Source organism: Protopterus annectens, chromosome 10.part0 (assembly GCF_019279795.1).
Source record: "Protopterus annectens isolate FY-2018-M chromosome 10.part0, PAN1.0, whole genome shotgun sequence".
Taxonomy (NCBI): Eukaryota; Metazoa; Chordata; order Ceratodontiformes; family Protopteridae; genus Protopterus; species Protopterus annectens.
Window position 1 is genome coordinate 809,868,149 of NC_056744.1, and position 11,050 is coordinate 809,879,198.

General features: G+C 35.7%; 1 pseudogene; it reads left to right on the forward strand.

The window, feature by feature from the left end:
* LOC122814210 overlaps nt 1-4,984 on the forward strand; it is a 162,518-nt pseudogene extending 157,534 nt beyond the window's left edge.
* The last annotated feature ends 6,066 nt before the right edge of the window (nt 4,985-11,050 follow it).

The window sequence follows — 11,050 nt, forward strand, 5'->3', positions numbered from 1 at the left end:
GAATAGCATAACTGTATATTCTGGATAATAGAGATGTTTTCTAACTTATGTGACTATGTCCCTAGATGACAGGTACAACAGGACTCAGACTCCATGAAATAGTCACAAACAGCTTGAATCCTTCTGTCCACTACCTGCTCTAGCACATCCTCTACCAAGTTCCATGTTCCTTTTCAGTGAAGCTTGCCATGCTGTCACATGCCGGGGAGCCTACACAACCAAGCCACCACTCTGGCCCTGCGTGGATATCCCTGGACGGGCAACAGGTTAGTGCTCCCTAACCTGTAATGTGCATGCCTGAGCCTCTCATGGGGGATTTGAATCTTTAGAAAAAGGAAAATAAACAGGAGACAAACGAAACAATAAAGGAGAAAGAAATGCATAATCAAAATAATAAAAAGCAGAGAAAAGGGGGGGGTGAGAAGAGACAAAAGAGAAAATACCCAATAAATCTACACATCATGTTACACTCCATTCCATTTCTTATAACAATTTTACATAAGAATTAAATGTTTATTGAAGCAAAACTTGCATACAGGAAGAAGCTATGCATACAGTGGGAGTACTCATATGGGAAGTGCTTGTGTACTTGCGAAGAATGATATGAGTAGGGCTTATGCATACTTCAGATGAATTCATATGGGAAGTGCTTATGAGTACTTGGAAGGGGAAGCTGCTCCTCTATAGTTCTGTACGTTTCTTTATCTGATATTCAGTATAGTACTTAAAACACCTGATGTAGTTATTAAAAATAATCAGTTAAACACAAAATAGTGCTGTTTATGTCACCATATCTGTAACATTTGCTAGATGTATAATGGTTTCATTGCAGTTCTTTCATCTACAAACCTGAAAAAAAATATTTCCTTACTATCACTAAAGAAAACAATTTTATATAGAGTATAACAGTTGTTATACACTGACAGATTTCTCACTCTTTGTTGACATTAATGTAATGATTTCACTTCATTTGTTCAAGTTAAGAGGTATAAACTTTTTATACCCATTTCAAAATGGTTTAAGATAGAACAATGCACTTTTGTAATGATTTTACATAGATAGATGGATATTGACATATCTATTTAAGATAGATAGATTTAGTAATAAAATTCTTTAACAAATAGTATTATATGGGACTCCACTCAAACTTACCAGCATATTTAATCAGCGGGGCTACTTTTCTTTCCTGCTGAATCTTATTGCACTTTATTTCTTCCTCAGCTTAATTGTTTTATTTTATTTATTTATTTTTGTTAACCGGGTAATGTCCAACTGGGCACGGGACCCATTTTCAGTGGAGACCCAAGGAGAAATGCTCCTGAACATACAGTACAGAAAAAGTTAACAATAATGACAAAAAATGTTAAAAAACTAATAATGTTTGTAATGTACAAACAGCATAGTAAATGTAAACTAGTAACAATATTAACAAAAGGTTAGTCAAGTTTGAGATGTTTAACAGTTTAAAATAATAGTAAAAAAAATGTTGATACAATTATCAAGGCCAAAATAACTTTAAAAACCCTAGATCTTGGTATGTTCCCATTGAAAACTGGCCAGTTCCTAGTGAAGAAAGTTGCTGATGCCTTATCGGATACTGCAGTTGTAGTGTTTAGTACTGTGAACAATTTATTTGACCTCAGTAGAGCCACAGTCCAGATGATGGATAGCACTTACTTTTATAAGGGTGTCATCTGTTGCCAGTTATACAGTACACATAGGTTGGTCAAGTACAATGGTTATAGCAAGCCTGTGCCTCTGATATTTTGCCTCATGTCAAAGAAATCATTGAAATGTTACACTATTATGTGGTACTGTATTTTTCATCTTTTGTCAGTACAAGGGTTTGAGAGCCATGTCAGATTCATATTATGTGATTTTGAGGTTGCTGCCATAAAGAGTGTGAGACTAAATGTGAACGGGGCAGTGTCAAAGGGGGTGCTTTTTCCAATTTGGACAGAATGTGTGGAGAAAAGTTCAAGGTCTGGCTCTATCTGCTTTGTACAATAGTTCCTTAAATTTCTATCTAACTGTAAAAAGCCTTGTTGTCCTTGTTTTTCTGCTGGAAGACGAAGTCTTGCCTGCATTTTATCTGCTACAGGTCTCTTTCCCTGTGGAGGGGAAAGCACTGATTAAGTACTTTAGTGACTGGGACCTGTTGGGTAAGGTGAAGAGAGTCAGCACCAGAACTGCAGCATTCTCCAGATTTCCACATCTTTTCACATTGTCATTCTGGGATGTATCTGAGTTGAATGCCCAGTTCCTACCATGTACACAAAATTCAGTAGAAGCATGGCACAGGCACTTGAAGTCTTTGATAGGTACTAAGGTGAACAGCTTATCTGTTTTAATCTCAGTTCTAGTTAGGGAACAGCATAGAACAGAGGAGCTACTGCTTTATATGTCTACGGGCTGCATCCCATAACCTAAGAAAAGGAAGTTATGGCATTGACATTGTCAATTTGACAGTATATTATGGAACAAGTCTGCGTATGGTCCTGTGGAGTTCCTGCGGGCTATCATTCTATATTTTTGCAGGGGGGAAAGCCCCCCTGAAGCCCCACACATCCCCTGCTAAATAAATATGTCAACTATGAGATCACACTATGGTGAGAAAAATGTTAAATATCCCATTCCGCGCTGTACGGTGATCTCTATTCAAAACATTCAAAGTTTCAAAACTTCGATCTTATGGTCTTGGCCATTTGAAGTTCAAAGTTTTGAAACTTTGAGTTTCTGAAGGGGAGCTATATATATTTACTTCTCTCTCTCGTGATGTGTGTGTGTGTGTGTGTGTGTGTGTGTGTGTGTGTGTGTGTGTGTGTGTGTGTGTATATATATATATATATATATATATATATATATATATATATATATATATATATATATATATATATATATATATATATATAGATAATATATATATATATATATATATATATATATATATATATATATATATATATATACCAGTTAATGTGTTCACTGCTGTACTTGGTTATTTATTTATTTGATTTGCATATGAATAAATCTGTGAATTCTTATAATAGTGTGCCAATATTCCTTGTCATGCAAGACAAAAATAAATGTATGTAATGTGGGTGGAATGTTGTTTTCAAAATACTAGGGTATGATTGTAACACTGTTTGATATCCAGGTCATGTGCAGCACCCTCCATGTTGTTTATTTAGCTCACTGTATTTGTTGTAAAAAATTTACATTGGTAAAACAGATAGAACATTAAAGGACAGGATTAGAGAGCATTACTATCATATAGGCAAGAATGATACAGTGAGTGCTCTTTCCAAGCATGTCACTGAAACTGATATATCGCACTATTTTAAATTTATAGTAATTGGACGAGTTATAGAGAGCAATAGAAAGGGTGACATTAGGAATCAGACAGAACAGTTAGAGGTGAAGTGGATAGTAAGAATGAGAGGGGATTCTGGGCATGGCTTGAATGACAGGGTACCATTGAGACCTAAACTTAAGGCTAGGGCCTTAAGGAGAAAATGAATTGGTTAAAGCCAGTATCACTACAGTATTTTTTATATATTATGATGTAAATGCATTTGTTCATAGCAATTTATGAAGTGACAGCTATTCCATAATATTTAGATATTTGCCTTGAAATTCAGTATATATTCTTAATGAAATTAATTATATTTTGTAAGTGCTTTTTAGCAATGTATTAATGTAATGTGGTTTACCTTTAAATGTGTTTTGCATGTGAACTTGTTTTAAAATATTTAAGGAGGTGTTATGAAAAGGTGTGTTATATCTGATGAAGTAGTGACACTACAAAAGCGCTTATGTCTTGGTTTTATTTGTACACTAAAGACAGATTTATCCACTAGTCCTGCTGTTGTCACTGGGTCCATTTGCTGTTGTTTGTTTTATACATTTTCTTGGAAGGACTCAGGTACCTATTCTGGCTGGTGATTGTTTCATTTTGCTTTTTACAAGGTTTTTGTTACACCATCCAGATTGAGGTGATGGCTGAAGGCATCAATGACATTGTTGAATTGGACTATGCTCCCAAAGATGGTGAGATTGAAATGGAACGTAAGACTGTAAGATTTTTTTTACTATGCTTGAAGGACAGTCTAATCCTTTATTTTGTATTAATGACTCTGACTTTGATACTACTAATGTCCCTGTGGACATTGTTGCTTTAAAGACTAAAGTACGACCATTAGAACGCAGCCTGTTCAAATTAAGGAAACTGCAGTATCAAAATTTCCATTTAGAAGTTTGTTTAAAAGAAAAAATAGTTCCCCGAGGACTTAAATTATTACTAATGCCCACACAGGGGAATACAGCATCCCAGCTCCTAACAGAGTGTCAAATGGCCAACTTAGACTGTAGCTGTAAATATATGCAGTTACTTATAAAACATTTGGAAAAAGAAATAAATGAGCTTTCTGGCCAAATAAAAGACTTGTACAATATGCTGATTAATGAATTTGACAGTGACTTGGTAGATAAGTATGTCACTGAGGTGATGGACTCTGTTTTTGTGTATGAACGAATGCTATGTCATATCAAACTTAAAAAATTAAAGAGAGACAGAGTAGACTTTGCGAACGGCAATGTCTTTATGTGGCCCAGAACTGTGCAATTGGGCTCAAATACTGACTCTTTACCTCAGAATCAACTTGTACAAGTCAATAGCTGTGTTACTCCTTCTGTGAATGATGTTCCTAGCCAACGTAATGAGGTGTCATTGCAGACAGCCAATCCCAGTTCAGTTGTGACGTCGGCAGTACCTACAGGAACAAGGAAAAAAAACTTCCAAGTTACAGCGTTAGTACATCAACCTGGGGAATCCAGGAGTGAGGCGAAAACTGCAACAGACCCTGTGCCAATGTCAATGAGTTCTGTTCAAACTACAGGTCCTTTTATACAAGGACAGTGGAAGTTCCCTCTGCCCATCAAGATGCAAATGAAAGACATGGACAGATCTCACTCTCGGGTGTGAACGCAAGTGCAAAGGAAGTTGGAGGACAAGGCGACAGGCACACCAACTATAAAGAGATTTTTGAATCGAACACAAACAGACTAATATTGAACTTATCTAGCCAGGTTTTAACGGATAATGAAAGTAGAGTATTGTCGAAAGGTTTATCATTTATTCCTACACAAAAGCAGGATTTTGCAGAGGTAATACTTGACCTTAAATTGTTCATCAGGAATGTCCTTCTCAAACTATGTTTTAAAAATAATGAGAATGTTACTGGGAGAAGAATGTTTAGTAAACCCAGTACGTTTATACTCAACTCCCACCCTTTAGTTACAGCTTTTGAGAAATTATGTCTTGATGATTTTTATAAATTGTACAGCTCTAATAGAAATATGCCTTCTAGTAGGTTTAATTTAACTAAGGATGAGTTTCAAGCCTTAAATAATTTACAAAGGAATTGCCAAATAATGATTAGACCTGCTGACAAGGGTGGGCCTATTATAAATTTTGATACGAATAATTATAATGAAGCAATGGAGTTGCTGTTGGTGGATGAACGTTTTTATACAAGAGTTGATTTTCAGCAGGTGGATTCTATGATTAAAAGAGTTGATCGTACTTTATTAATATTATTTAATGAATGTATCATTGATAGAGATTTGTACAATTATTTGATAGTGAAGGATGCATTAATACCTGTCATTCAATTCCTCCCCAAGATACATAAGGATCCTGTGAATCCCCCTCATCGACCAATAGTAGCAGGAAGAAATTGTTGCACGGAGCCAGCCTCTATCTCTGTCGATAGGCAATTAAGAATAGTGCTGAATACATGCCCACATATTTTGAGGAACATACAACATTTTTTAAATGATTTATATCTATTTCTTAGTACATATGAGAAAACTAATGTTTTGTATTTAGTAACATTGGATGTCACTTCACTATTTACGGTCATCCCCAATGATCATGGCCTATTGAGTATCAACCAATTTTTGGAGCATCATGTACACTTTGATAGTAAGATTAGATTAATTTGCTTATTGATGGAATGCATTTTGAGTAATATTGTGTTCTTGTTTGGTGAACATTATTACTGGCAGTGACATTGCGTGGCTATGGGCACTTTGCGTCCCAATAGCTACACCAATGTCGTGATGAGAATTTGGGAACAAAGTTTTCTATGTGATGGGCCCTTTAAAGCCCAGGTTGTTTTTTTCCTTAGATTTGTGGATGATCTTTTCCTTATTTGGGATGGTCAGTGTCTTCTTTATAAGACTTTGTTAAGTATATTAATGAGACTACCACTTACTTAAGGTTTTCACACAATATTTCTGATACTTTGGTTGATTTTTTTAGATGTAAGGGTGATTTGTGGCACTAATGGTCACATTCACACTGAGTTATATAGGAAACCTTACCACTGAAACCATCTCCTATACAAAGAAAGTATGTATCCACCTCATGTTTTCAGAAGTATTATTAGAAGTCAACCCTATAGGGCATCTAGACTGAGTGTCAGAGAGTCTGACTGCAATATGCAGACAGACTTACTGAAAGATGCATTATCTATGAGAGGATATAAACAGGATGAGATCTCTGAGAATATTGATAAGGTAGTTAGGTTGAGGGATACTAGAGCCAGACCATATTTTGGAGAGAAATATGATAAGAAATCTGAGAATGAGGTTGATAAAAATAACAAGTTGAGAATGTTTTTCTTACTCTAGTGACATAAAATGTTATAAGGAGTTTATAGAGAAACATTGAGCTGTGTTAACAACAGATAATGAAATTGCAGATGTAGTGGATGCTAGACCTTCATTTGTATACAAGAACATTTGTTCCTTTAAAAGACAGGTGTGTTACCCTAAACAAGAACAGCGCATTGTATATGGTGGGTGTACTGAAGCATGTGGGCATTGTCAGGCTTGTAAGTATATTGAAAGCAGTGGAATTTTTTATCACCCTGATCAAAATAAAGTATATAAGTTTGACATCCAGGCCAAGTGGAGCACACTCCATGTTGTTTATTTAGCTCAATGTATGATTTGTAAAAAAATTTACATTGGTAAAACAGATAGAGCATTAAAGGACAGGATTAGAGAGCATTACTATCATATAGGCAAGAATGATACAGTGAGTGCTCTTTCCAAGCATGTCACTGAAACTGATATATCGCACTATTTTAAATGTATAGTAATTGGACGAGTTATAGAGAGCAATAGAAAGGGTGACATTAGGAATGAGACAGAACAGTTAGAGGTGAAGTGGATAGTAAGAATGAGAGGGGATTCTGAGCATGGCTTGAATGACAGGGTACCATTGAGACCTAAACTTAAGGCTAGGGCCTTAAGGAAAAAATGAATTGGTTAAAGACAGTATCACTACAGTATTTTTCATATATTATGATGTAAATGCATTTGTTCATAGCAATTTATGAAGTGACAGCTATTCCATAATATTTAGATATTTACCTTGAAATTAATTATACATTCTTAATGAAATTAATTATATTTTGTAAGGGGTTTTTAGCAATGTAATAATTTAATGTGTTTTTACCTTTAAACTTGTTTTGCATGTGACCTTGTTTTAAAGTATTTAAGGAGGGGTTATGAAAAGGTGTGTTACATCTGATGAAGTAGTGACACTAGAAAAGCGCTTATGTCTTTCATTTCTGCATTAAAGTCGGATTTATCTACTAATCCTGCTGTCATCACTGGGTCCATTTGCTGTTTGTTTGTATTATACATTTTCTTGGAAGGACTCAGGTACCTATTCTGGCTGGTGATTGTTTCGTTTTGGATTTTACAAGGTTTTTGTTACACCAACTGGATTGAGGTGAAGGCTGAAGGCATCAATGATATTGTTGAATTGGACTATACTCCCAAAGATTGTGAGATTGAAATGGAATGTAAGACTGTAAGAGTTTTTACTATGCTTGAGGGACAGTCTAATCCTTTATTTTGTATTAATGACTCTGACTTTGATACTTCTAATGTCCCTGTGGACATTGCTGCTTTAAAGACTAAAGTACGACTATTAGAAAGCAGCCTGCTCAAATTAAGGAGACTGTAGTATCAAAATTTCCATTTAGAAGCTTGTTTAACAGAAAAAATAGTTCTACGAGGACTTCGAGTATTGCTAATGCCCACACAGGGGAATACAGCACCCCAGCTCCTAACAGAGTGGCAATTGGTCAACTTAGACTGTAGCTGTAAATATATGCAGTTACTTATAAAACATTCGGAAAAAGAAATAAATGAGCTTTTTGGCCAAATAAAAGGCTTGTACAATATGTGGATTAATGAATTTGACAGAGACTTGGTAGATAAGTATGTCTCTGAGGTGATGGACTCTATTTTGGAATATGAACGAAGGCTATGTCGTATCAAACTTAAAAAATTAAACAGAGACAGAATAGACTTTGTGAATGGCAATGTCTTTATGTGGCCCAGAACTGTGCAATTGGGTTCAAATACTGATTCTTTACCTCAGAATCAATCTGTACAAGTCAATAGCTGTATTACTCTTTCCGTGAATGATGTTCCTGGTCCACGTAATGAGGCGTCGTTGCAGGCAGCCAATCCCGGTTCAGTTGTGACGTCGGCTGTACCTACAGGAACAAGGAAGTAAACCTTCCAAGTTACAGTGTTAGTACATCAACCTGGGGAATCCAGGAGTGAGGCAAAACTGCAACAGACCCTGTGCCAGTGTCAATGAGTTCTATTCAAACTACAGGTCCTTTTTTACAAGGACAGTGGAAGTTCCCTCCGCCCATCAAGATGCAAATGAGAGACATGGACAGATCTCGCTCTCGGGTGAGAACGCGAGTGCAAAGGAAGCTGGAGGACAAGGTGACAGGCACACCAACTAGAAAGAGATTCTTGAATCGAACACAAACCAACTAATATGGAACTTATCTAGCCAGGTTTTAATGGATGCTGAAAGAAGAGTATTGTCGAAAGGTTTATCATTCATTCCTACGCAAAAGCAGGATTTTGCAGAGGCAATACTTGACTTTAAATTGCTCATCAAGAATGTCCTTCTCAAACTATGTTTTAAAAATAATGAGAATGACACTGGGAGAAGAATGTTTAGTAAATCCAGTACGTTTATACTCAACTCCCACCCTTTAGTCACAGCTTTTGAGAAATTACGTCTTGATGATTTTTATAAAATGTATAGCTCTGGTAGGAATATGCCTTCTAGTAGGTTTAATTTAACTAAGGATGAGTTTCAAGCCTTAAATAATTTACAAAGGAATTGCCTAATAAATATTATACCTGCTAACAAGGGTGGGCCTATTGTAATTTTTGATACAAATAATTATAATGAAGCAATGGAGTTAATTTTGGTGGATGAATGTTTTTATACAATAGTTAATTTTCAGCAGGTGGATTCTATGATTAAAAGAGTTGATCATACTTTATTAATATTACTTATTGAATGTATCATTGATAGAGATTTGTACAATTATTTGATAGTGAAGGATGCATTAATACCTGTCATTCAAGGCCTGCCCAAGATATATAAGGATCCTATAAATCCCCCTTATCGACCAATAGTAGCAGGAAGAAATTGTTGCACGGAGCCATCTTCTATCTATGTAGAAAGGCAATTAAGAATAGTGCTGAATACATGCCCATATAATTTGAGGGACACACAACATTTTTTAAATGATTTATATATTTATTTTTTATTACATATGAGAAAACTAATGTTTTGTATTTCGTAACATTAGATGTCACTTCACTATTTATGGTCATCCCCAATGAGGATGGTCTATTGAGTATCAACCAATTTTTGGAGCATCATGTAGACTTTATAGTAGTAAGATTAGGTTAATTTGCTTATTGATGGAATGCATTTTGAGTAATAATGTGTTCTTATTTAGTGAACATTATTACTGGCAGCGACATGACGTGGCTATGGGCACTTCGTGTGCCAATAGCTATGCCAATGTCGTGATGAGTATTTGGGAACAAAGTTTTGTATGTGATGAGCCCTTTAAACCCAGGTTGTTTTTTACTGTAGATTTGTGGATGATCTCTTCCTTATTTGGGATGGTCCAATGTCTACTTTACAAGACTTTATTAAGTATATTAATGAGACTACCACTGACTTATGGTTTTCACACAATATTTCTGATACTTTGGTTGATTTTTTAGATGTAAGGGTGATTTGTGACACTAATGGTCACATCCACACTGAGTTATATAGGAAACCTTGACACTGCAACCATCTCCTATACAAAGAAGGTATGTATCCACCTCATGTTTTCAGAAGTATTATTAGACGTCAAACCTATAGGGCATCTAGACTGAGTGTCAGAGAGTCTGACTTCAATATGCAGACAGACTTAAAGAACGATGCATTATTTATGAGAGGATATAACAGGATGAGATCTCTGAGAATATTGATAAGGTAGTTAGGTTGAGGGATACCAGAGCCAGACCATATTTTGGAGAGAAATATGACAAGAAATCTGAGAATGAGGTTGATAAAAATAACAAGTTGAGAATATGTTTTTCTTACTCAAGTGACATAAAATGTTATCAGGAGGTTATAGAGAAACATTGGGCTGTGTTAACAACAAATAATGAAATTGCAGATGTAGTGGATGCTAGACATTCATTTGTATACAAGAACATGTATTCCCTTAAAAGACGGGTGTGTTACCCTAAACAAGAACAGCGCATTGTACATGGTGGGTGTACAGAAGCATGTGGGCATTGTCAGGCCTGTAAGTATATTGATAGCAGTGGAATTTTTTTATCACCCTGATCAAAATAAAGTATATGTTTGATAGCCAGGCCAAGTGCAGCACCCGCAATGCTGTTTATTTAGCTCAATGTATGATTTGTAAAAAATGTTACCTTGGTAAAACAGATAGAGCATTAAAGGACAGGATTAGAGAGCATTACTTTCATATAGGCAAGAATGATACAGTGAGTGCTCTTTCCAAGCATGCCACTGAAACTGATATATCGCACTATTTTAAATTTATAGTAACTGGACGAGTTATAGAGAGCAATAGAAAGGGTGACATTAGGAATCAGACAGAACAGTTAGAGGTGAAGT